Here is a 24,293-nt window from a genome sequence, read left to right as displayed (position 1 = left end):
TATTTAATAGTTTTTCCTGTAAAAATATAAGCTATTTTATATACTACTCTGCTAAAACATCAACAAGCAATTCTTTGGTAATTAACGAATTAAAGTCATGTACTGAAGGTCCAGAAGTTGTTGGGGATCATGACGTAGACATGATAAAAGTAGGGAGGTGGTTTGGTTAAGTGTAAGAATGAAAAACGCAGAAAGATGATTGAGTGCGATGAAAATTGTAAGTATGCTTTTTTAGAAAGAGAAAATAGTGTGAGAAAGTGAAAATGGACATATGCGGTGATGTTTTCTATTTATACTTGCACGATTGCAAGTAGCTGTTTAAGAATAATCATGATGATCCAGCGGTTATTAAAATGCGAAGGGATTGCAACGGCTAGAAATACAGCCGTTAGCAGGAAAACTGCAATGCGGATGGGTCATTTACGTGATGTGCGACACTGCGTAAGCTATGCGAATGATTTTTAAAAAAAAGAACCCCATAAACACTACAATTTTTTCTTTTTTAAGAGTTTATTGTCTTACTTTTTCTGCGAAAATGTAACACAATAAACTGGGGGACTTGATCATATACATACTTATGTATATGTATATTTTTAGTGCGGAAGGCCTTTTAGAGGCGAATGCACAAGACAACTGAACCGCAGTGTGAGTGCGGTGGGATTGCGCAGAACATTAAAGAGTGCGAAGGCTTCTCGCAGTATTTATACGGAATGCCTAAGTGCCCGCACAACTTACTTCCGCGTAACTCCTAGACCTATAAATAGGGAGCTTGGCCTCTCATTTTAGGTTGTTGATTCTGGAAGGGTTGCTCTAGCCATATTGATTTCTCTCGTGACTTTGCCCGAGACTAAATCATTATTTGGTTAAGGTAATTTACGAAGACCGGAACATGGTTGTTAATCGTTTAGCACTTAACGAAATATGACAATAAGGTCCCAAAACCACAATCGACATCCATTATACCCCCTCATTGCACTTAATCCTTGATTAACCATAATTGGATAATCTAAGATTGATCAGTTCGGTCCTTGATTTTTTTGATTTTTTCCCGTACCATGCACACCCCTAGGTATAATTGAAGTTGCTAGCTCAAGTTTAGATCTAGTTTGTTGAATTTCTTCATCATCCATTCCGTTTCTAGTAGCTCTGCTTTTCATTTTGGTACTTTCTTAATTAAGTTGTAATAATGGTGACTACTTGTTCTTTAGTTACTTTTTTTTTTATTATTATCTAGCTATGTTAGGCTAGAATCTTTAGTGTTTACTTGTTTGTTGAAACTCTATGTATAGATTTTCCCCAAATTTTGAAAGCTAACGTTTGATTGAGTTGGATTATTATGTTTGATTGAAAGATCCATTGATATGCTTTTATTTTAAGTTTATTTTGATTGCTAAGGTTGTTTGACTTGTCTTGGTGATTTGATTTGTGAAATGATCTTTGCTTCAACACCATAAGATGATCTAGACAATTGATAAAAGGATTTCATGTGATTGTATCTTGGTTTTAATTGGTTTTCAAAAGGCTATTAGTCAAACATAGAGGTGTTTAGTCATTTCAAGTGATTGTTATGATTAAAGAGTTCTATGTGAATTTAATTCAACTCAATGATTTACTCAAACATTGTTTAATCTTTTAAAGGAAACATAAGTGAGTTAATTACTTTAATCAATCAAGGTTTTATGAAGGTTGACATATCGAATTGGAACTTTATGTTATTGAACAATTAACGGGTAACAAAGTGTTAAAAGGAAATCCAATAATAAGAGTGGATCAAACAAGTGGGCACGTTTTAGTTAATTGATAATTCTCGTTTACTTTACTTGTTAATTGAAAGATTAGTTTAATATCAAGATTATTTCAAAACCCCCCCTTCAACCTAAGATAATTATTAGTTTTCATAATCTAATTCAACACGCTCTTTGTGAAACGAACTTATTTGAATGCTTGCTATTGCTATGATGATTGGGTAATTGTTTCCTGTGATTTGTGTGTAATTTTTAAGTGTAGAGCAAGACAAAGTTCATACATATACATATATTAAGTAACTACTAGCAAGTTGGCATTTAACACATAGTAAAATAATACTCATGTATTAATAGCAAGTAGTGAAGTAATACTTATGTAATGACTAGCAAGAGATCACTAATTAATCTAAGATTAAACATATAGTGATGACATAGTATTGTACCAAGGCTATGTAAGTTAACTTGCAATGTGGCTTTTGCAAGATTAATGTATATGTATACATTAATGTCCAACACATGTACAAGGAAGGAGCAACTCTTGGTTGGGACTTGATGACCATCCTATGTATGTCTAGATATATTTTTGGAGCACAAGTTTTCCTATAACACTTATGCGTTATCCTTAACCAAGGCTAAAACGTCATTAAGGTGTCATTAGGTCTGATTAACCAATATTAGCGTTCTACTGACCAAAACTCGTTTGAATATGAAGGGGACAACTATTATAAGCATGTTTAAACAAGTTTCATAAATTATAGATGCCCAATTTCAACTAACACCAGGTAGGCTCCATCAACCTGCAATCTGTGCAAGCCTACCACACTACCATCCCCATTAAGCTTAGAACTAAGCTTAGAAATATATTAACATTCAATTAATATTTAACTATAGTATTTAAAGTTATGGTTATCATTTTTCTAAAAAGTAAGGATAAACTTAATCTGTACAAGAATAGTCCTCTTCAGGGACATTCGATACAATTGAAATGATACAGGGAATATTAGCATGGCCCTGCGCAAGGATGGCACGCAAAAATCGAGAAATGATCCAAAAAAAACAAGAATAAAATGTAATAATAATATTTTTGATTTTCTTTTGTGAATAATATAATTGAAAGGGAGAAATTTAAATGTTACTCTTTTTTTATTCCATCTTTTCTCTATCTTATATATATATATATATATATATATATATATATATATATATATATATATATATATATATATATATATATATATATATATATATATTGTTAAAAAATTATATATCAACTTTTAAATGAGTTCATAATTTAAATTTCAATCATTAAGATGTCATATTTGTTTCTCTTTAATACTACTATTGATTTGAATTTTAACAATTGATTGGATGTCAACAATTGATTCGTAATTTGTAATGCAATATAAATAACTTATATTCTTGTTATTTTATTTACTTATATTTTTTAATTATATTATTAGTTATAAACTGCACTTTCAGCGAAGTCTCGAGTTATAAACAACAACTAGGTGCTTGCCGGTGACGGGAACTGCGAAAGGTGTTATGTTTTCCTGGTTCTATTGGGCTAGTGTTAAGTAGGTGATTTAGCCCTCTATCGAGGGGAAGAACGAAGCAGGGTGACAACCATGACTTTTCGAGCCAACCAACACGGATCTACTCTCGCAAGTCTCTCTGCATTTTGGAAGCGAGCAATCACTCAACAATGAACACTAACTGAAAGCAGCCAGGAATTGGCGTATAGACTTCAGCTCCTGTACTTCTTTTTTTAGGGACGTTTAAAAAGTATTAAGTTATTTAAATCGGTTCCTTTTGAAGCGGAAAAACGGTGAAAGCTAATAATCATTTTTTTCCATAACTTACTTGGAAAATGGAAACTTAATATTGCTTTAAAAATAAAAAGTATATTTTTTTTGGTGAAAAAATATAATAAAAATAAATGGATTTAATCATCAACATCCACTACTAGAAAAATGATTTTTCCGGACAGGACTTTTTCGGACGACAAAAGTCATCCGCGAAAAGCCGCTACTCGACAAAATTTTATGCTTTTTCTGTTCGCTTTTTCCTGAATGGTTTGACCCACTTTTCCCGGACGACCCAATGTTGTCCGGAAAGATAGACATCAATTATTGACTGGAAAAAATTGGCTCCAAAAAAAGTGAAGTTTCGCGCGTTTTTTCTCTGGACGATTTGTCGTCTGTAATGGTTTTCAGGACGATTTGTCGTCTGGAAAGGCTATAGGGACGACTAGTCGATCTGCCTACTTATACTCCATCATCAACACATATCTAACACATATCTAACACCATATATCCACTTAAACTCCATTATCACACTTCCAAACTCAAAATGGTGACCCTTTCGCCGATGCTTGTCTCAATCGAAGTGTATTACGGAAGTGAATTCCGTAATGAAATGAAACTTTACGGTAATACGCGTGGTTCAAATGCAACGTTCAAAAACATTGACGTTCGCGACGTTGGTTTAGAGGAGCTTTTAGCCTTTTTGAAAGAAAATGTTCCGTTCGAACACACGGACGTGTTGTTTTATGAAGATGACTGTGTTCCGGAATTGTTCGCCACATATCTCCATACCGACGATCAGTGGAACGGTATAAAAGAAACCCTGAGTTGGCGTTCTAATCGCATTTCTCTTTATTTAGTTTCGGAAGACGAAAAAACTTTTTTAACTTTCCGTTAAGTTAGTGTAACATCCCGCCTTTTTCCGTTAAATTTATTTTAACACCGTCTTTTTTTAGATAATATCTTTCGTTATCTAGATTCGTACCTTCCATTAACTAGCGTTTCAATAACTTCGTTATTTAATTATAACACCTCTCGTTTACTCTAGCGTTTTTAAAATAATTCGTTCGGTTAATTCACGCACCCGCTTTTAAACTCGAGGGACTAACTTTGCGAATTGACCAAAAATGTAACTAGTGGCTGACTAGTCAACCACCACTCACTTCCTACCTCTCATTTCACTCTTATCTCTTCTTACTTCCACTTTTTCTCTCATTTCTCCAAACAAAGATTCATCATCCATTTCACATCTAGGAAGCTCACAAAAAATCCGACTACATATTTGTGATCCTTGCATCATCCTCTTCAATTTGGTACCAATTTCATAGCTTGGGGTAAGCTTTTCAAAATCTCTAATTTTCATAAATTAGACCTTTAGACTTGAAATTGTGTTAATTAGTGTCTATGGCTCATTGTGATGTCGTGTATGTAATTTTTATGCTCGATCTTGTTATTTGGTGTAACTAGCATGAACACTTGAAATGAGTTAGTTTAATATTTGATTTTGATTAATTAAATGTTGTTAGATGTTAAACCTTTTGTGTTAAATGTGTTACTAGCTTCATTAGCTTCAATTTGATATGTTGGTTGGCTTGGTAAGACCTCATTAAAATGATTATTGATTTCATGATTCTTGGTTAGGGTTTGATAGATTTTAAAACGAACTTTCGATGCGTCAAATACTTTGCAATGTTCTTGGTAAGTGTTTACTTGTATTGTATGCGTAATTACCTACGAAATGGCATATTATATGTGTGTAGTAAGTTCCCGAATCATGGAATGCGTTTTACAAACTTGAAACTTTGATAATGGACTTTTAACAATCTTTTGATGAGGTTTTTGTTGTTGTAAATGATGAACTTGATTGATGATATGAGTTTAGTTGTATTCCTTGTCAAAATACCTTTCCAACGATATAAGATACGTGTTTTAAGTGTTTGCGGTTCATCAATTGTGTTTAAAAGTGTTTTGGTTCGAGACTTGTGAAATTTCGGCAAATGCAGCAGGTCAGGTGTTTGGACGCCATCCAAACCCTTGGACGTCGTCCAGACCATTTGGATGCCGTCCAAATGAACTGCAGAATTCTGTTTTGCTTGGTCGTTTACCATTTAATTCTAACTGTGCTACGCACCCCCGATTAACATGAAACTTGGCCAACATGTTTATATATGATTACTAATTGAAGAAAAATTGTCGGATACCCGACCCGACCTCGTTGACTTTGACTTTGAATTTAACCAAGTTTGACTTTTATTCAAACTTAACCAAAAACTTATGCAATCGTTCTAATCCTCTTTTATACTTGATTCTCGCATGAAACTTGACAACTTCATTCACATGCTATATAATCGAGTCGTAACGAGCCATAGGACTAATTGAACACATTTCGCCCGACCTTGTGTCGTAACTATTAATTGATACAACTTATTAGTTTAGGTCAAGACTAACTAACTTTCATTTGCACAACATTTAATTTCAAGTACTTTGGCATGCAACTACGGTGAGATCATAGTCCCATCTTTTCAACAACTTTTATACTTTAAATCATGGGATGAGAAACATATACGGTTTATACTTTTATACTTTGAACACAAGTACGAAAACAAACATTCTACGTACGAGTTAGAATAAAAATCCTCAATTCGATTATCATTAGTTACACTTGCCGGGTGTAAGCGAGAACTTATATTGTATGGCCATATGGGTTTGACAAACCCTCATTCGGACGGTTCGCTACCGTTATGCGGATGAAATATATTTTCGAGAATAAGTGTATGTTCTAACACTATGTGATGGGGTAACGTTAGTTAAGCCTTGATAATTGGGTGCTCGTGATAACAATTTTTAGAATGATTTTACTATTACTTCGACGTTATAAATCTTGTGGTTCAAAGACAATGTTTACAAATAAACCTATGATTTCACCAACGTTTTTCGTTGACAATTTTCTATATGTTTCTCAGGTTCATACATGGCTACTTGATACATGCTTCCGCACACTTTGATTACTTGCTTGGAGTCAACCATGCATGCATACACTAGGGATAGCACATTTGAATTTAAACTTTAAGCATACCTACTTACGCTATTTATAGCAACCGTGATTTTCAACTTATATTATGTCGCAAGTCATTTCAATTATACTTTATAACTTTTGTAAACTTAAACTTATGGTCGAACCGTTTGGTAACTTAAAACTTTATAAGTATTATACGTTTCAAATGAATGCGACATAATTTTGGTCAAACGCGTCTCATTTAGGGACTATGACCATGCTTCCGCACACTTTGATTAAGACCTCATTAACATGATTATTGATTTCATGATTCTTGGTTAGGGTTTGATAGATTTTAAAACGTACTTTCGATGCGTCAAATGCTTTGCAATGTTGTTGGTAAGTGTTTAGTTGTATTGTATGCGTAATTACCTACGAAACGACATATTATATGTGTGTAGTAAGTTCCCGAATCATGGAATGCGTTTTATGTGACAACCCGAAAATTTTCGACCAAATTTAAACTTAATCCTTAAATGATTTAATGTTTCCGACACGACAAGCAAAGTCTGATAAGTTAAATCTCAAACATTTTGAATTGTGTTCATGTATTCATTTAACCTCGACCAAATTTTGACGAGTCACGAACGATTGTAAACATAAGATATGTATATATATGTATATATTATAAATTGAAAACGTTAACAAAGTATTAAGTGTATAATACTTTACATTAAACGTATTTGTCTCAATATATGTTTTATATGTTTATCGACAGAATTAAAGGATATTATCAAACGACCGAAGTAGAAGTTATTTTGATAGCATCTAACAATCACATAGCTATTACAATTGTTATGAGTCTCTGTTGTGAGATCCACTTCGATTTAGAAAATCTTTTCCTTTTGATTATATTTGGAATTAGATATATAAAATAACTTGCAACGTGTTTATATTGTATATATATATAGATATATATGGGTTCGAAATATATATATATTTTTAAAGATTTATAGCATTCATTTATTGTTTCATAATTAAATAAATATTTCAAAATAATATATATTTTACGATGTAATAATATATAATAGTAATTTAGATATAAAACGTTTTGATATTATTATTTATATTTTAATTGATAACGAGATGTTGATTTAAGGAAGCAAATGACCAAAACACTCAAATGTATAGGTTATATTTCGAGTGGTGTAGTTTATGGATAATTTAAGTCTATATTTTGGAAAAGGTACGAATCACGTAATGTAAAGTACAAGTTTTCTCAGTGTACGAAAGGACGTTCGAAAAACCAAAACTGGGACATAAGTCGAGTGACGATGTATGACTTATTAGAACAAAAATTAAAAATCAACTATGCACGAGAATATAATATAATATATAAATAATTAATATAAATTATATAAATTATATATTATTTTATAATGTCGACGAACTACAAAACAAAAACAAATGTGAGCTGAAACTGAACGCCATGCGATCGCATGGCCATAAGCCTTCAGACCCATGCGATTGCATGGGAAGGCTGGGCAGGTGATGTTCTTTCTATAAATTCAGTCAAATTCAGTTTTGGTGAAACACACGTATCTCCATCTCAACTCCTCCGTATTATATTTATTATTTATATTATTATTATTATTATTATTATTATTATTATTATTATTATTATTATTATTATTAAGAATAATATTATTGTTATTAATATTATTATTAAGGTTAATATTATTATTAATCTTATTATTATTATTATTATTATTATTATTATTATTATTATTATTATTAGTATTATACATAAAATACTACGACGAGGTCATGAGCGTGTCGCTTTCAAAATGGGTTTTCGAGCGGGATAGAGCTAAGGAAACTATGAGTTATAGCTATGGAGGTTATGAGTAATGTTCATGGGTATTGTTCATAAGTCAAACCTAGTGTTTATCATCTCTGTTGCGTCTACGTACTTTCCTACAATATTGAATCACAATATTGATACGTGAGCATTCATATCCTATCTTTTATATATTAATAGTGTATCCATGTCTAGTGCTCGAGTATATATGTTTATACATGCTTGTATGCTAATTTTTGTTGTTAGATAGTTTTATGAAGAATCACGAATTTAATACATATACTACTGATATAAGGTATATGATATGCATGTTATTGGAAAGCTGGCGAAAAATTAATAACTTTTCATTTAGAAATCGCGTGATTTCGATGAACGGATTAAAAGATATAGTCAACTGAATTATGGTTAACGTCAATTGAAATTGTGTTTGAAACTGTAAATTAATATTTAAACAACTTGTCTATGAGATCGATAAATTGGATTTTTAGAAATTACTAATCGAGTAAATGAATTTCTATATAAGGCACGTTTTGTCTTGTTGAACAATTGTCAAAGTTGGCTCTCTTATCATGTTTTAAAGCTTTATAAACACTATAATCTGATTTTACAGGTATTGGAAAACTATGTGAAATAATAAATCATGTTCGATTGCCATGATAGTTCAAATATAATATAGCTCTTGAAATAAATAATATTTTGAGGTTGATAAACTATAAATTCGTTCAATTATCAAGACTTATACTATGTTAATAAACATGTATAGATTTAAAGATCATATTGGGTCAGGTTGACTTTTTAGATGACTTTTGTTAACTTCTGCATGTCGGTCTCGAGCATTAGGATTGTGATACACTATGACCCGACCTAGCTTTTTAGACATGTATTGACCAACATATGTTCTCTAGGTTGAGATCTACGGTTATTTTGCATTTCGAGTTTCGGTCACATTTCGGTGAATGACCTTATGTACTGCTAAGGTGAGTTTCATTTGCTCCCTTTTTAATTGCTTTTGCAATCTATATTTTGGGCTGAGAAACATGCACTTTATTTTAAACGCAATGGATACAAGTACATACTAAATTCTACACCGAGTTTGAACCGAAAATCCCTTAGCTTTGGTAACTAGTAACTGTTAGTTATAAGAACTGGTGGGCGCGAGTAGTTGTATATGGATCCATAGGGCTTGACATCCCCGTCTGTTCCAGGTATAGAAACCCTAGCCTGAACTATAAAACAGACGTATGCTATTTTAAGTTAGTACACGTTGGATTGCGTGTATTGTACATGTTGGTTGCATGTATGTTAAAACAGGGGTACTTATTATAACATTAAAGTTTAGTTACCAGGGTGCTCAATTTCGTAGAAAATTTTGATAAACGTTTCTGGATGAAACAACTGAAATCTTGTGATCCACCTTTATATACAGATTATGCGAAACATTAAAACTATGAACTCACCATCCTTTGTGTTGACACTTGTAAGCATGTTTATTCTCAGATTCCTAGAAGTCTTCTGTTGTTTGCTTATATGTGATACAAGCTATGTGCATGGAGTCATACATGCTTTATTCAAGAAAACGTTGCATTCACAAAATCATCACCATGTATCTTATTTTGACTGCACTATCAACGGATGTAGTATTGTAAACTATTAATTATAACGATTGTCTATATGTAGAAATCATTAAATATCAAAAACCTTGGAATTTGATATTCAATTATGGTGTGCCTTTTTCAAAAGAACGCAATGTTTACAAAACGTATCATGTAGAGGTCAGTACCTCACTGTGAAATCGATGAATGATGTGTTCGTCCAAAAGGGATTTGGACGGATCATCACATTTTACGAACTTGAAACTTTGATAATGGACTTTTAACGATCTTTCGACGAGGTTTTTGTTGTTGTAAATGATGAACTTGATTGATGATATGAGTTTAGTTGTATTCCTTGTCAAAATACCTTTCCAACGATATAATTTTAAGTGTTTGCGGTTCATCAATTGTGTTTAAAAGTGTTTTGGTTCGAGACTTGTGAAATTTCAGCAAATGCAGCAGGTCAGGTGTTTGGACTTGTGACAAGCCCTCATTCGGACGGTTCGCTACCGTTATGCGGATGAAATATATTTTCGAGAATAAGTGTATGTTCTAACACTATGTGATGGGGTAACGTTAGTTAAGTCTTGATAATTGGGTGCTCGTGATAAAAATTTTTAGAATGATTTTACTATTACTTCAACGTTATAAATCTTGTGGTTCAAAGACAACGTTTACAAATACACCTATGATTTCACCAACGTTTTTCGTTGACAATTTTCTATATGTTTCTCAGGTTCATACATGGCTACTTGATACATGCTTCCGCACACTTTGATTACTTGCTTGGAGTCAACCATGCATGCATATGCTAGGGATATCACATTTGGATTTAAACTTTAAGCATACCTACTTACGCTATTTATAGCAACCGTGATTTTCAACTTATATTATGTCGCAAGTCATTTCAATTATACTTTATAACTTTTGTAAACTTAAACTTATGGTCAAACCATTTGGTAACTTAAAACTTTGTAAGTCTTATATGTTTCAAATGAATGCGACATAATTTTGGTCAAACGCATCTCATTTAGGTACTATGACCACGTAACGGGACCTAAGTTAACGACGCCGTCAATTGAAGCGACCTGTCCTAATCCACCTGGACGAAGTCTTCAACAGCTGGTCCCATTGCGAGGTGTTTGACCTCTATATGCCATGAACGACTCCATGTAATATCTTTAAAATGAGCAAATGCACAGCGGAAGATTTCTTTCATTCCTGAGAATAAACATGTTTTAAAAGTGTCAACTAAAAGGTTGGTGAGTTCATAGGTTTATCATAAACAAAAAAATTCATAATTTTGATAAACCACAAGATTTAAATGTGCATGGTACAAATGGGCCCGAATCCTATACCCACCTATAATGTACATGCGATATCTTTTAAATACAGTACACCTTTCTCGTGTACGAAACCATTTTCATAAATCTTAGTAACCGTACACATATCTCGTGTACAAAAGAACATACACATAACCTGTATATAAAATCATTCTCTCGATATATAACATTCACTTTTCTTTCTTTGCTTGGCTTGGTAACCGACCGTAACATATAATGCGCATCAATAATATCCCTAAAATAAATAGAACTTCCAGTCTGTAATAAATATATAAACCTCGAAGTACTAAACACCATGCCCACTAGCTCTTCCATCTAGTGAACATTCTGGGTGGGGGTGTTAAACCCGGTAGCTACCTTTAGGATTCGCGTGAATTAGGGGCCATACCCGTTTCCTAATTCTTAGGTTACCAAGCTATAATAATCAAGGGGAAATATTCACATCAATTAGTGGCAATTATAACGTCCAACTAATTCAATAATAATCAACAGAACTTCTGTCTGTATAATAATTCATTCGAGGAATGTTTTGCTTGTGTCTATCTCGTCAAACATTTATAAAAGTATCTCATGTTTTCTTAGTCCAAAAATATAGATTTCAAAGGCATTTAATAAAACAGTTGTAAAAACAGCGCATGTATTCTCAGTCCCAAAAATATAAAGAGTAAAATGGAATCAAATGAACTCACGATACGATATTTTGTCGTAAAAATATGCATATGACGACACTGAACAAGTGCAAGGTTGGCCTCGAATTCACGAACCTATATCAAATATATATATAACACAGTGTAGTATTAATCAACTAAGTTTATATATATTTTATAATATATATAGATTAATATCCCACTATGTAGTTATATTAATCGTTATGATTTGTTATAATACTTATATATATATATATACTTTAATAAATGTTATATTAATATAAATAATATTATATTAGTTAATATATTAGAAATTTAATATTAGTATACTTATATATATAAATATATATTTTTATATAAATATCTTCTGTTTGTGAAAATAATAACAATAATAAAATAATAATAATAATAATAATAATAATAATAATAATTAGATTTGAAAATATAATGATAATTATAATAATATTAATAATAATAATAATAATAATAATAATAATAATAATAATAATAATAATAATAATAATAATAATAATAATAATAAGTAGAAATAAGGAAATACTACCTTAAAGAGTTTTCCCATAAAAAAAATGCCCCAGATCGGGCTAGAACCCGCGACCTCCCGTTCACCCAACACTCTCATAAACCATTCGACCGATTCAGTTTTCCTGTTTATATTATCGATCTATTTCCTTTTATCTTAATACCCGTATTTATCTTTATCATCACCATCGTCTCAAAATCTGGCCCAACATTCCTTCGGCCCAAAAATAGTTTCACAAGCCCAACAAAAATAAAAACAACACAGGCCAAATTATATATTATCTAAGCCTAAATAATAATTTCGTGGGCTACTGCATCTTTACCACAATCAAACTAGAAGTCCAGTAGTAAACATAAAAATATTTCGGTTATATTCTTTAACCGATCAAAACAAAAGAGGTCGTTTAATGGAGTAGCAGACTAGGGTTTCGATTCATCATCATCATTCAATCATCATGACCGCATAACATAATCGTCATCATCCTACATCTCGTCTACTATTCATCGTCTCCTCCATCATCATGATCACATCTTTATTCTTTTCGTTTATCTAAAGTAGTGGGTTTCGATGGTTGCAAGTTGAACACGACAAGCAGCAGTTGTAGTGCATAATAGAGTAGTAACAGTGGTTGTGTTTCGAACCAACAGGAAAGAAAAGAAAAGAGAAACGCAGGTGGGTTTGATGATGGTGTTGCGGTGATGGCGGCTTTCAAAGTGGTGATGGTGGTATTTAATGATTTTTTGGGTTATCGAAGAAGTGGGTATAAATGGTGGTTATGGTGAAACGTGATAATGATGATGAAGATGGTTGGTGATAGTGATCGGCCTTATAGTTGAAACAAGAGACGGGTTGTAGTTGTTGTTGTGGGTTTCAATGGTTATTGTTGGATTCATTAAAGTGGTGATTGATGATGGGCATAAAATCGATCAGTAGCAGTTAGAAGAGACGTGCAACAGTGGTATTTTGATGGTGACTTTTGCTGGTGGTGGTTTGTTGTGTTGTCATCGAACAACAGCCATTAACCCAGGTGGTTTGGATTTGTTCGATTGGCTGCAACCACCAGCAACAGTGCTCGGATGAACAAGAAACAGAAGTAGAAAAACATTGGTAATGATTGAATAGCAATAGTTAATCATAAGTGATGGGGTTCGTATGGTGGTTGCAGGTTGTAGGCGGTGTTTCTCGATGATCTAGTTCATCTATAGTAATGATATAGAGTAGTAGGAGCATGATGGTGATTTTGGTGAAGTCCGATGGTGGTCAAGGTGGTTGATAGATAGGGTGGTATTCGATGGTGATAGTGGTTGTTTATGATGAAGGTGATAGGTGATAATGAAGGAAGGTCGTGATGGTTGATGATCTCAAGGTGGTGGTGGTTCGTGAGAGGTGAAGACGGCTCACGATTTGAAGAAGAGAGGGAGAGGTGACGATGGAGAAAGAGATGTGGTTCTTGCAGTGTTTGTGCAAGCATATATCTATATGCATATGTGTTATAAGTATATATATATTATAATACATAATAGATAGATAGTAAAATATAGTTAGTGGATCTCAGGAGGAAAAATAAAAACAAAAGTAGTACATGATTTAAATCTCGGGAATCTTATTCAAGATATTAATAATAATATAATAATAATTATAATATAATTTAAAATATAAACGTGTGAAATCTTAGTCGTCGTCTACTATTCCTATCACGGACTGGATTTCATGTTCCGTTGATCATCAGTGGCGGATAGAAAGTCCTCTGAAAAATCCCATATTTTTAATTTAAATGTCTTTATTTATTTCAGTCATTATGGTATAAAATTCGATCATTAATTTATTAAATAAAAATTACATTAACTGTCCCGCTCGATTCTGGGTAAAATATAAAAAAAAAAATTAAAACTTAACAAATAGTTCCTAAATACATACGGAGTATTTAATAAGCCTATAAATTATATAACTCTGTTGAGTCCCCAAAATAATTAAGGATTTAATTATGACAAAACTGTAATTTATTTGCATTAAAATGTTATGTGCAGTCAGCACAAATTTGTTTATGTATGGACAGCAGATATTGCTGTGTAGAGTGTTTAGTTTGCTGCTCAGTCTACCAGCACAAGGTATACAGTGTTCTTCAATCAGCACATGATGTGTACTCAACAATTCAAGAATATCAAGTGTCTCAGCAATGAAGAACCAGCACAACTGGAATGCAGCTTACTACACAAGACAGCTATGCTCCATTATAAGCATAGTAGTTTCCCGAGTGGTTTACATCAATGGTACTATTCAACAGAAGTCAAAGACAAAGTTGAACGGAAAAGGACACGCATCGGCGGCTGATAAGTGACCATACAAGACCACGTGGGAATGCAGAAGTTTAACGCATGTGCAGACATGGGTTATACTTTGTCAACACCTAGGAAACACAACATTCTATTTGTTTAATCAATTAGTGGTGCCAAACCGAATTGGGGTGTTCCTGCAAATAGCTACCAAAGAGGAAAGAGCAGAGCATGCTCTCTGATGCAGTTGTCCTCACAAGTACAGACATCCTATGTACCAGTGGACAATAGAACCATTACACGGTTAATAGGACTATTATAAATTATTGTAACCACTATTGTAACAACTAGTGATGTGGGTTTATTTTTCTAGAGTCGAAAACGTGTAGTAGCTTTTAGTTTACCTCTTAGCTATAATCTAGGTAATCTGTATCAACCAACTATCATTCCGCCAAGGATAGTTGTGATTCTTTGTGATTCAATCAATAAAGAATAACTGTTGAAAATTACCTGTGACTCTATTTATTTACATACTTGAATACTAATCGTGTTTAACTATTAAGTTATTTAAAAGAATATTGTATTCACCCCCCTCTACAATACTCCTGTTGTTATCAAGGGACCAACAACTGGTATCAGAGCATCAGTCTTGATAATTAATATCTTGGATCAGAATTCTCTCATGGTTGCATATTCAAATACAGCTTACCTTGAAAATGGCTCATCCAATAGACCACCCAAATTTGATGAAGATGAGTATGAAACTTGGAAGACAAGATTCATGCTTCACCTTGAGTCTATTAACCCACTCATGCCTGGTATTGCCATAGATGGTCCATTTGTTCCCACTGAGACTATTGGTACTGCTCCAGCTACAGCTGACACTCCTGCTGTTCCTGGCAGAGAGGTTATTCTCACCCCTTCTAGATGGGATGCTGAGGATAAACGTCGTGTTAGACTTGACCCTAAAATTAGAACCTTGTTAGCTATAACTTTTCCTAACCCACTGTTCAAACTGATTAAGGGAAAAGAAAATGCCAAGCTTATGTTGGGCTATCTAGATGTTACCTATGAGGGTATGGGAGAAGTAAGGCAGAACAGAATGATTGTTTTAAAAAGTGAATATGAAATGTTCTTTGCCTACAAGAATGAAACCCTTAAGCAAACCTTCATTAGGTTTAACTCCTTGATTACTGACCTGATCACCTTGAATGTCACCTATACTGAATTTGAACAAGTAAACAAATTCATAGATTCACTGCCTACTAAATGGAAATCTGTTACTGACCCGTTAAGAACCACTCAGACCCTAAAGAACTTTAACATGTCTTCTCTCTACAGTTCACTTTGGAACCATGAGAAGGCAGAGGCTAAATTTGAACTTAACTTGAAAGAAAACTTTAGTTCTGCCCCCACCACTTCAAAATCTTCTAAGACAGATGATACTGCTCTTATTGCTGCTGCTAAAAAGAAAGCTCAAAAGGCTTTACTGGTTCAAAAGTTGTTGGCAGAAGAAGAGACATCTGAGAGTGATGTGGATAGTGGTACTGGGTCTGAAGAAAGCAGTGATGATGAAAGTGACGCAGAAGGGTTTGCTGAAGGTATGGCTTTGCTGGCTAGGTAGTTCAAAAGGTTCAATCGTAATAGAACCAGCAAGTCATACAAAGGGAGTAAGAAACCGAGTGCTAGGTATAGCAGCAAGTCAGTCAAGGGTCCTAAATCTGAGTGTTATAATTGTGGGAAGGTTGGACATTTTGCTGCTGAATGCATGTCCAGGAAACCTTCAACTACACATGCTAACTCTTTCTCAAAAGCTGACAAGTACAAGAACAAGTACAAAGCTATGAAACCTCAGATGAAGGAAAGTGCTAAGACTGATAAGAAGGGTAAAAAGCCAGAAAAGGTTCTAGTTGTTGAGCATCATGATTGGGATGAAACCAGCTCGTCGTCTTCCTCTGATAGTGATACTGATGATGATGGTGCTGGTTATGCTCCAGAAAAGAAGCTGTGTTTAATGACCAAGGAGGTCAAGGAGTCTGATGAGGATGATAGTAGTAGTAAGTTTTTGGCTGATATGAGGGAAGCTGATCAGAAAAGAGATTCACCTCAATGGAAAACTGAATTGATGTATAAGGTTGATAATTTTCGAACTTATACTGATGATGAAAAAGCCGAAATGTTTGACTATTTAAGAGTTGACTTATGTAGAGGCAGCAAACGTGAAGAAGTTTTGAAAACTGACAACAAATCTTTAAATGAGAAACTTAAAGGCAAAAATGATGAAATTAAAATCTTGAAAGATGATATTTCCAAACTTGAAAAACAAAAATTTGCTTTAAGGTCTCTTCACGTTGAGGCAGCAGAAGTCAAGAACCAGCTGGATAATCTTAAAAAGGTTGTCGCTTCGTGGTGTACATCTGCTCAACACACAGCTAAGTGTGTTAACAAGCAGGTGCCTGCCCAAATTGAAGTTTTCTTTGCTGGTGACTATGCTGCTGCTGCTGCTATTGCAGAAGTCACTTTCATGGACCCTATTCTTGAAACTGATCCTGAAGCTGTCTTGCCAAATACTTTTGCCAAGATAGTTAAAGGTAAAAAGGTCTTGATAAATAAGTTTGTTAGACCTGCTGTGTCCCCACCACGTACCATGAAAGAGATTTTGAAGGATGAAGTGAGAGCAAGAGAAGCCAGTACCTCAATTGATGAGACTACTGACCCTTCAAGCATCTACTACATGACTCCAAAAGAAAGACGTATTAAAAGGGAAATCACTGAAAATAATCTAAGAAAAATTAAACCAACTGATTCCCCTTCGTGTTCGAGTTCCAATTGTGCTGAGCCAGCTGATGACAAACTTACTAATCAACCAGTAGCCGTAGACAAGCTAGTCAAACATAATACTGGCAAGTCCAAGGCAGCAGGAAAAACATCTTCTAGCTCATCAGCTTCAGTAGACAAGCCAGTAACTTCCCACACTGGCTCGTTAAGTGATAATGGCAAAGCAATACGTCATGACTATGGTACTGGTTCTAAGAAGAAAGCTGCCCTTAAGGGAAAAGCAAAAGTGGACTCGAATGATGAGCTGTCTATCACTGAGATTATGACAGTTAAGCTTGACTAGCTAATTAAGGCAGTATCCAAAAATAGACCCAATATTACTGCACCCCTTTACTTAGTGTATGACCAGTTACCGATACCAAATGTGAGAAAATGCTACAAATGTGGCAGCAAATTTCACTTAGCCAACCGGTGTCCTTTTACCCTAACCCTATCTGCTGCTGCTTCTTCAAGCAAACCAGCAGACAGGAAGAGATCATCAAAGATGACCCTTCTAGAATCCATCCTTGGATGGGTTCCCAAAAAGAACTAATCTCTTAGCTACTGTGCAGGGCATTCAAAACAAGCAAATCTGGTATCTCAATAGTGGTTGTTCGAGACATATGACCGGATGTAAGTCCCTGCTGAAGGACTATCAAGAAAAGGATGGTCCAGTTGTGTCGTATTGAGATAATTCATTGGGTTACACAAAGGGTTTTGGTACTTTGACTAATGGGAATGTCACGTTCTCAAATGTTGCATATGTCATTGGGCTCAAATATAATTTACTCAGCATAAGCCAACTGACAAGTAAGAATAAGATAGTCCAATTCAGAAGGAAAATTGGCACTATTTTTGATAAGACAGGGAAGCCGCTGCTGACTGCAAAACGTCATGAAAACATGTATCAAATTAACATGAACACAGCAGTCACAACAACTGATACTTGTTTCTATTCAAAGGCAGCAGACAACCTGAAGTGGTTATGGCACAAGAGACTCTCACATCTCAACTTCAAAGATATTCACAAATTATCCAGTAGAAGTTTGGTGTCTAGGCTACCCACCATGTCTTATGTAAAGGACAGATTGTGTCCTGGCTGTGAAAAGGGAAAACATCACCATGCCTCATTCAAATCAAAGCAAATCTCATCTGTTGAGAAACCATTTCATTTACTTCATATGGATCTTTTTGGTCCTGTTAATGTGGCCAGCTGTAGTGGGAAGAAGTATACACTGGTTATTGTTGATGAATATTCCAGATACACCTGGGTATTCTCTTTGAAGCAAAAGAGTGAAGCTGCTGATGAAATTATAAATTTTATCAAAAGAATGGAGCTTTTAAATGGGCAACTGGTGAAACAACTAAGAAGTGATCATGGTACAGAATTCAGAAATGCTACATTAGAAGAATTTTGTGCTGACAAAGGTATTTCACATAACTTTTCTACTGTGAGAACACCTCAACAAAATGGTGTTACAGAAAGAAGAAACAGAACTCTCATTGAAGCAGCAAGATCTATGTTAGCCGAGTCTGGGCTGAAAAATTCAGAAAACTGCTTATGAAGTTCTCAAAGGAAGAAGACCCTCAATTTCATTTCTTCATGTATTTGGCACTCCCTGTTTCATTCTAAACAATAGGGATCAGCTAGGCAAGTTTGATGCTAAGGCTAATGAAGGTATATTCTTGGGATATTCCAACACGTCAAAGGCATATAGGGTTTTCAATAAAAGAAGGGGTTGTTTTGAAGAATCAATTAATGTTATATTTGATGAAACTGCCCCAGCCTCATCTCCCAGTCAAGAAGATGAAGAGTTATTGTTTGAAGAGCCAACTCAGCAAGCACTTAATGATGTAGAAGAACCAGCTGCAAATCCCTCACCAATCCATGCTGCTGGGTTCTCTGATGATGAGATGGAACACCCTGTTCCATCTGTGTCTAAACCAAGTGGACCTACTGGCTCTACTGAGGTCCTACAATTTGAGCATAGGTCTACTGGTTCTGTAGGATCACAAGCTGGTACTGGTTACGTTGATAATGAACAGCTGTCTCCAACTGCTGCTCATACGTTTGAACCAGCTGATGATCAAGATGCTGTGTGTTCCACGACAGGCTCACCTGTTCATAACACTAGATGGACAAAAGAGCATCCAATTGAGCAAGTTATTGGTAATCTGGCTAGTGGTGTTAAAACAAGAATGCATGTGATAATGCTAAAAACGAACATATATTTCATCGCATTATCCCTCAAGAAAGACAAGCTTTTAGTTGCAACTGTTCTATTTACAAGTGATATTCGTTTAAATAATAAAAGGTGAAGGCAAAAGACAGATTCGACAAATTGAAGACGCAAACGAAAAAAAAAAGCTAAAAAGAACAAAGTACAAGCAAAGAGGTTCAAATTATTAATGAGGAACGCTTAAAAATGACAAGAGTACAAGCCGCAAAACGCAAAGTACAAGATATTAAATTATACGAAAGGACGTTCGAAAATCCGAAACCGAAACATGAACCAGCTTTCAACGTACGACGCAACGGATCGGAAATTATAAATTAATTATGTATATAAATATAATATAATATATAATTAATTATATAAATTATATATTTATATTATATTTATAATAAAAACCGTCGGCAGCTTAGGATCCTGGTTTGGTGAGCTGAAATTGTGGGCTCCACACTCGCGGAGCTCTGAAGAGTAAAATCAACCGCACTCGCGGAGCATAGAATTCTATAAAATCCCATGCAATTCGATGGTTTTGGGAGACCTTTTATATTTATATATATTTTTCTTTCCTCATTTTTATGTATCAAGTATCACTCCAAATCGTAATCTCAATTTGTAATTTTAATTTTAAGTTAGTGATAATAATAAGGATCGATTAGTCGAATGTTTTAAGGTTTTGTAAGTCGAAACTCTGTCCGTGTACCACTACGCTAATAACACCCACTGTAAGTTATGTTTATGTTATTTTCATTAATGTCTCGTAGCTAAGTTATTATTATGCTTATTTAATGCCAAAGTAATCGTGATGTTTGACTAAAAATATTAAAATTGGGTAATTGGGCTTTGTACCATAATTGGGGTTTGGACAAAAGAATGACACTTGTGGAAATTAGACTATGGGCTATTAATGGGTTTTATATTTGTTTAACTAAATGATAGTTTGTTAATTTTAATATAAAGATTTACAATTGGACATACCCATAAATAACCATATACACTCAATCGGACACGATGGGCGAGGTATTTATATGTACGAATAATCGTTCATTTAACCGGACACGGGAATGGATTAATAGTCTATAGAATTATTAAAACAGGGGTGAAATTATGTACAAGGATACTTGGCGTAATTGTTAACAAAGTATTAAAACCTTGGATTATATGCAGTCGATATCCTGGTGTAATTATTAAACAAAGTATTAAGACCTTGTTACAGTTTAAGTCTCCAATTAGTTAGAATATTTGACTTCGGATATAAGGATAATTTGACGAGGACACTCGCAATTTATATTTATGACTGATGGACTGTTATGGACAAAAACCAGACGGACATATTAAATAATCCAGGACAAAGGACAATTAACCCATGGGCATAAAACTAAAATCAACAAGTCAAACATCATGATTACGGAAGTTTAAATAAGCATAATTCCTTTATTTTCATATTTAATTGTACTTCTAATTATCACATTTTTATTTATTGTCATTCTATTTAATTGTACTTTTAATTATCGTACTTTTTAATTATCGCAATTTTATTTATCGCAATTTCATTATCGTTATTTATTTTACGTTTTAAATTAAGTTATATTTATATATTTTACATTCGGTTTTAACTGCGACTAAAGTTTTAAAATCGACAAACCGGTCATTAAACCATAAAAACCCCCTTTATAATAATAATATTACTTATATATATTTGTATTTTTATAAATTAAAACTAATATAGCGTTAAGCTTTGTTTAAAGATTTCCCTGTGGAACGAACCGGACTTACTAAAAACTACACTACTGTACGATTACGTACACTGCCTATAAGTGTTGTAGCAAGGTTTAAGTATATCCATTCTATAAATAAATAAATATCTTGTGTAAAATTGTATCGTATTTAATAGTTTTTCCTAGTAAAATATACACTATTTCCTAGTACGCCTCGCACACATCAAGTATTTTTGGCGCCGCTGCCGGGGAAGTTAAACGCCGAAAGCGCAACGCTAAAAATAAGAAAAAAAAAGTTTTTATAAAAGTTTTTGTTAAGTTCTTTTTATAAAAATATAAGTTTTAAAAATAATAAAAATATAAAAATACAAAAAGAAAAAAAAATAATATATTTATATTTTTAAGAGTTTATAATATTTATAAAGTAAATAAGTATTTTTATTTTAGTTTTAAAATTAAATTTTTATTTAAGTTATATTTATATTTTTTATATTTTATAAAACAGAAAAACAGAAAAAGTAAAAAAAAAAAAAAATTCTGAACCTGCATAAAAATCGAACCTTTCTCAGCTGAAACTGAACCCTCCGCGACTCGCGGAGCTTTTGAACTGGGACTAACCGCACTCGCGGAGGTCCTCTGACAGGTCAAACATAGTACACATTAATTACAGTTTAGGGTTTTATTAATAATAATAATTATTATTAACCCTAATTAGGTTTTAAATATTTAATTAATTTGTTTTAGTTTTAATTAATTTGTTTTAGTTTAATTAGTTTTATTAATTTATAAAATTAATACTTTTATAAAATAAATAATATAAAAATAATATTTTTATAAAAATTATAATTTTATAAACTTTAAGTTTATTTTTATATTTTGTATCTTTTTATTTGTTTTAGCATAATTTGTATTTTTTTATCGTTCGTACTTAGTTTTAAATATAGTATTTGCCATAGTTATTTTTATTTCTAGATTTTTAGGCTTTGCCGTAAAATCTCTTAAGTGCTTTTTCTTTAGACTAAGATCTAGGTGCTTTAGAATTTTGCGACGCCGTTTTTAGTTCCTTTTTAAGTTATTGCCATTTGGGATATAGTATTTCTTTTAAGCTTTAATATTTTTAGACGCAACTTTTAATTTTTAGTTTTTAGTTCCTTTTTAAGTTTCGACGCGCTACTTTCTTATTTTTATTTTTCAACGCCTATTATTTTTCAATCTTTTATTTTTCGACGCGCTCTTTTTCTTTTTCTTATTTCTCGCCATTCTAGTTTTTAGGACTTAGAATTTTCTTTATTTCTTATCTAATATTTCTTTAAATTTCAAACGAAAAATTGTTTTAAGTGGTTAAATTGATAGACATCAAAATTTTCTGGTTCGTAGTAATAGTTGGATTTGTACGTGGACCGGGTTATTGGAGCCAAACAATACTCAATTATATAGAGACCAAACGAATCCTGCCCCTCTGCTGCATCTTTTGGCTATTCGAAACGTGGGCAAAATCAGAAAAGTCTATTAATTTGATAACTTATATAATTTTTCTTATTTTTATAACTAATAGGATATTCAGTGAATGCACCGAGCAAAACGTTCACCACCTTTTGTACGTTCACCACCTGTAACACGATCAAGACATCTAGCAAATATTGTCGCCGTTGATTTTTCTTTAGAATCGTCATCCAGTCGACCAAGTACTCCAATTCAAATTTCCGATAATCCATTTTTTGAACCCGACCTCACAATTGAGAATCCGGAGAATATTCAGGGACAATTCATAGATCCTGAACCACTAATCTTTCCTCCGGAACCACCAATCATTCAAATAGAGATTGTTGAGGAACCAACCATTAAATCAGAATCCTTTAGTGATTCAGATTCAACAAATTCAATCATGAAAAATCTGGAACCTTTAAGTATGGAAGACCGAATGCGAGCTAAACGCACTGGCCAAGGTCACGCAATTACTCAACCAGACATTAATGCGCCAGATTATGAAATCAAAGGACAAATCCTACACATGGTAACTAATCAATGCCAATTTAGTGATGCGCCAAAGGAAGATCCAAATGAACATCTTCGTACCTTTAATAGGATCTGCACTCTATTTAAAATAAGAGAAGTTGAAGATGAACAGATATATCTCATGTTATTTCCCTAGACATTAAAGGGAGAAGCCAAAGATTGGTTAGAATCGTTACCTGAAGGGGCGATTGACACATGGGACGTTTTAGTTGAAAAATTTCTTAAACAATTCTTTCCGGCATCTAAAGCCGTAAGACTTCAAGGAGAAATTGTTACGTTCGCACAGAAGCCAAATGAAACTCTATATGAGGCATGGACAAGATTTGGAAAGTTATTGAGAGGATATCCGCAACATGGTTTAGACACTTGTCAAATAGTACAAATATTCTACCAAGGATGCGACATCACTACAAGGAAAGACATAGATATAGCAGCTGGTGGTTCCATTATGAAGAAAACAGCAACTGATGCTTACAAAATTATTGATAACACTGCTTCCCACTCACATGAGTGGCACCAAGAAAAAGATATCGTTAGATCATCTAAAGCAGCTAGAGCCGATTCTAGCCATGACTTAGATTCCATTTCCGCAAAGATAGATGCTGTCGAGAGACGAATGGAAAAGATGACTAAAGATATTCACTCAATACGAATTAGTTGTGAGCAGTGTGGAGGACCACATTTGACAAAAGATTGTCTCAGTATTGAGCTA

At 33.6% G+C, this 24,293-nt stretch overlaps 1 non-coding gene across 1 annotated transcript; it reads left to right on the top strand.

The window, feature by feature from the left end:
• Positions 1 to 2,699: 2,699 nt before the first annotated feature.
• LOC139895495 (U6 spliceosomal RNA) lies at positions 2,700 to 2,802 on the top strand. The gene has a single exon (XR_011775933.1). It is a non-coding gene; the product is annotated as a U6 spliceosomal RNA (small nuclear RNA).
• Positions 2,803 to 24,293: the final 21,491 nt, after the last annotated feature.

The sequence above is a fragment of the Rutidosis leptorrhynchoides genome, chromosome 2 (genome assembly GCF_046630445.1).
Source record: "Rutidosis leptorrhynchoides isolate AG116_Rl617_1_P2 chromosome 2, CSIRO_AGI_Rlap_v1, whole genome shotgun sequence".
Classification (NCBI taxonomy): Eukaryota; Viridiplantae; Streptophyta; class Magnoliopsida; order Asterales; family Asteraceae; genus Rutidosis; species Rutidosis leptorrhynchoides.
The sequence above is the reverse complement of the archived record's forward strand: the minus strand, read 5'-3'. Positions and strand labels throughout refer to the sequence as shown.